The sequence below is a fragment of the Lonchura striata genome, chromosome 33 (assembly GCF_050655825.1).
Source record: "Lonchura striata isolate lonStrDom1 chromosome 33, ASM5065582v1, whole genome shotgun sequence".
NCBI lineage: Eukaryota > Metazoa > Chordata > Aves > Passeriformes > Estrildidae > Lonchura > Lonchura striata.
In genome coordinates this window covers 2,138,215-2,142,933 of record NC_140735.1, presented here as the reverse complement: position 1 = coordinate 2,142,933, position 4,719 = coordinate 2,138,215, and positions in this window count along the sequence as shown.

The window sequence follows — 4,719 nt, the reverse complement described above, 5'->3', positions numbered from 1 at the left end:
CTATGCCAACTTCACCTGAGTCTTATGAAAAAGCAAACAAAAGACTCAAACCAAAACAGACAAAACCTAGAAACAAACAAACCCATGCAAACCAATCAAAGAAAGAGACTAAAAAAACCCCAAATAAAACCAAAGGGAATGAAGAGTTAGTATTAGTTTTGAGTTCATCACAGCAGGTAAATGGCTGCTTTCCACAGGATCACCATAAAAAGCCACAGATAACAGCTGCTCCAAAATACACCCAACAGGAGAACCATCAAAGTGATACATAGCAACTCTGGGGGCAGCTCCCCATTAAGGTGAGGGATGAGCACACAGTGCTACAGCTCCAGCCTTCCCCACCCTGCAGGCTGCTCTTTGCTCCTGATGTAAGAGCCTTGCAGGACTGTGGCCCCTCTCGGTGCATTATAAATCATTCCCACAGCTGTCACTGGAGCCACTGGCATGTCCAGAGCGAGATCCAGGCACAATCCTACTGCCCGCTGAGCCTCTCTGGGAGATCCTGAGCATCTTCCTGCCCAGAGCCACAAAAGAGCTCAGGCTCTGCCTGAACTGGGTTTTCAGGGGAGGTTTCCATATCCCTGCAAGATGTGCTCATCCTTCATCAGGCTGTGCCCAGCCTGGATCAGGGCAGGTTGGATGCCACATGGGATCCATCCTTTGCCCTGCCATGTGATCCTCCATGCAGTGGGGATAAAAAGCCCAGCACTGGGGAACCCCAGGTGCTGCAGCAGTGATATTTTTGGGAGAAACACGGAGCTGTGCATGGCCAGCTTGAAGTCTGCACTGCTGTGAGCACCAGGCCTGCCATGCTGAGCCCAGGGCCACAAGCAGTGCTCACCCGGGCTGGGACATTGAGTCCCAACATGGGATCCCATGGGACAGGGCACGCTGGGATTCGCCCCTGCAGCTCCCCAGTGTGTCCAGAGAGACAGCAAGGAGACAGTGACCTCTGTCAGCGGAACCCTCTGAGTGGGACAACCACTGCTGGGGTGGCTGTGCCAGCTCCCCCATGAACCTCCAGCCCTGGGAACCGGGCGGAAGTGGAAAACACAACTTGGCCAATACTGCCTGTGCCGGAAGCAAATGGAAAGAGAACTGGGGTGTGAAAACCCAAGGTTGTTTATTTCCATAAGAACAGCAATGAAAACACAGAACACATTTACTTTTGTAAGAATATTTGTAATAACAACAATTTATAGAATGTATATACCTAAGAACATATCTAACAACAATATTTGAAATGTATTTACAGAAGACAAAACGAAGCCCTAAAACCTTTATGGCAAAAACAAGGGCAAACTCTAAAAACTATGTACAAAAGGGTGCCATTTCAGTCCAGGATCTCCATAAGTCCGGGAAGAAAAGCAGGTGCCATGATCACTCCAGTCAGGCACAGAGGGCTCTTCCGTGTGTCCCCAGGCTGGCACACTGGGACTCTGCTGCCAGAGCTGAGGCTGGCTGGGTCTGGGGGCTGGGCCCCAGGCACTGCCATGGGGCTTGTGTGGCCCAAAGCAAGAACAGGACAGGCTGGGCATGGCCAGCAGAACCCAAGGCACTGGGTACCACGTGCCTGAGCAGGGACCACCCAGCCCAATCCCGCCCCAGCCTGGCTGCAGGGAACCCACTGTGCCTGTGGGGACCACATGCCTGTCCTGCTGCTGGCATCGCTCTTCATCCCAGGACCATGGCCTCCTCTTCATCTTCCTCATCAATGTCCATCTCCTCGGTGTACTCTTCCATTTCCACGTCCATCTCCTCATCCTCATCAACCTCCATCTCTTCCTCTCCAGTCTGTTCTCCATCCACCTCCATCTCCTCCTCCGTATCCATTATGGTGCCCACCTCCATCTCTTCCTCTCCTCTCTTTTCTCCCTCCACTTCCATCTTCTCCTCTCTATCAGTCTGTCTGTCCACCTCCATCTTGTCTTCTCTACCTGCAACAGCCTGCAGAGGTAGCAAAACCTCAGAGTGGGGTCCCTGTCCCACCCCATCCCCCCAGAACTCCAGCCCACACCCGGGCAGCTGGGGGGATCCACCTCCATGGAATGGCACCGTACCTTCCTCAGGACAAATGTGAGCATCCTGCAGGGATGGATGACACAATCCAGGCCTTAGGCAGCTTTTGAGACTGATGAGATGAGGTCTTGGGGGCAGGAACAAGAAGGGTGACAGGAGCAGCAGGAGCAGCGTGCAGCGTGTGCTGAGCCCAGGGCCAACGGCTGTGTTGTGCTGCTTGCTGGCTGCTGGCAGGACCAGATGGGACATGGATTGTGACATGACCACTGAGCTAGAGAGCCTTTGGTTCCATGCTTAGCAACGTTCCCCCAGACCATGGTGCTCAGAGCCCTGTTCCCAAGGATGGAGCATCCACAGCCTGGGCCAGTGCCTCAGCACCCTCAGTGGAAGAGAGCAGCTTCCTCAGATCCAACTTCAATCAGCCTCCTGCAGCTGAAAGCCGTCCCCCCCTTGTCCTGTTGCCACAGGCCCTGTGGAACACCCTGTCCCAATCTTTCTTGTGGCACCCTTGCAGTCCTGCAGAGCTGCAGTGAGGCCTCCCCAGGGTCTCCTCTTTCCAGGCTGAGCATCCCCAGCCCCACGTGGAAAGCAGGCAGTGTGATCTGGGGGAGTCCAGGCTGGAGTCAAATGGCATCAGGAACTGAACGACGGAAGCTTTAGGCCCAGGTTTGCCTCTCAATGTACAAAATTAATAAGAGTGGAGGGCAAGATGGTGGGACACTGCTTCTGCTCTAATTGGTGAATATAGCCTCTGTTTTTTTCTTTTTTTCTCTCATGCCGTTGCAGTTTTGGCTGTTTGAAAGGAAGCTTGGCACAATATCCATTGTCTTCTCCATTTGTGAATCACCGAGCAGAGTCTGGGCAAGCTGATGTTGCAGAGCAAATCCTGCAAATGGACTGGTCATCCTGAGCCTGGAGAATGCAGTTAAACCCAGCCAAAAGTAATTTCTGGAAAGTCAAGCCTGGTGTACATTCTCTTGACTTTGGCTATGCCAACTTCACCTGAGTCTTATGAAAAAGCAAACAAAAGACTCAAACCAAAACAGACAAAACCTAGAAACAAACAAACCCATGCAAACCAATCAAAGAAAGAGACTAAAAAAACCCCAAATAAAACCAAAGGGAATGAAGAGTTAGTATTAGTTTTGAGTTCATCACAGCAGGTAAATGGCTGCTTTCCACAGGATCACCATAAAAAGCCACAGATAACAGCTGCTCCAAAATACACCCAACAGGAGAACCATCAAAGTGATACATAGCAACTCTGGGGGCAGCTCCCCATTAAGGTGAGGGATGAGCACACAGTGCTACAGCTCCAGCCTTCCCCACCCTGCAGGCTGCTCTTTGCTCCTGATGTAAGAGCCTTGCAGGACTGTGGCCCCTCTCGGTGCATTATAAATCATTCCCACAGCTGTCACTGGAGCCACTGGCATGTCCAGAGCGAGATCCAGGCACAATCCTACTGCCCGCTGAGCCTCTCTGGGAGATCCTGAGCATCTTCCTGCCCAGAGCCACAAAAGAGCTCAGGCTCTGCCTGAACTGGGTTTTCAGGGGAGGTTTCCATATCCCTGCAAGATGTGCTCATCCTTCATCAGGCTGTGCCCAGCCTGGATCAGGGCAGGTTGGATGCCACATGGGATCCATCCTTTGCCCTGCCATGTGATCCTCCATGCAGTGGGGATAAAAAGCCCAGCACTGGGGAACCCCATGTGCTGCAGCAGTGATATTTTTGGGAGAAACACGGAGCTGTGCATGGCCAGCTTGAAGTCTGCACTGCTGTGAGCACCAGGCCTGCCATGCTGAGCCCAGGGCCACAACCAGTGCTCACCCGGGCTGGGACATTGAGTCCCAACATGGGATCCCATGGGACAGGGCACGCTGGGATTCGCCCCTGCAGCTCCCCAGTGTGTCCAGAGAGACAGCAAGGAGACAGTGACCTCTGTCAGCGGAACCCTCTGAGTGGGACAACCACTGCTGGGGTGGCTGTGCCAGCTCCCCCATGAACCTCCAGCCCTGGGAACCGGGAGCAAGTGGAAAACACAACTTGGCCAATACTGCCTGTGCCGGAAGCAAATGGAAAGAGAACTGGGGTGTGAAAACCCAAGGTTGTTTATTTACATAAGAACAGCAATGAAAACACAGAACACATTTACTTTTGTAAGAATATTTGTAATAACAACAATTTATAGAATGTATATACCTAAGAACATATCTAACAACAATATTTGAAATGTATTTACAGAAGACAAAACGAAGCCCTAAAACCTTTATGGCAAAAACAAGGGCAAACTCTAAAAACTATGTACAAAAGGGTGCCATTTCAGTCCAGGATCTCCATCAGTCCGGGAAGAAAAGCAGGTGCCATGATCACTCCAGTCAGGCACAGAGGGCTCTTCCGTGTGTCCCCAGGCTGGCACACTGGGACTCTGCTGCCAGAGCTGAGGCTGGCTGGGTCTGGGGGCTGGGCCCCAGGCACTGCCATGGGGCTTGTGTGGCCCAAAGCAAGAACAGGACAGGCTGGGCATGGCCAGCAGAACCCAAGGCACTGGGTACCACGTGCCTGAGCAGGGACCACCCAGCCCAATCCCGCCCCAGCCTGGCTGCAGGGAACCCACTGTGCCTGTGGGGACCACATGCCTGTCCTGCTGCTGGCATCGCTCTTCATCCCAGGACCATGGCCTCCTCTTCATCTTCCTCATC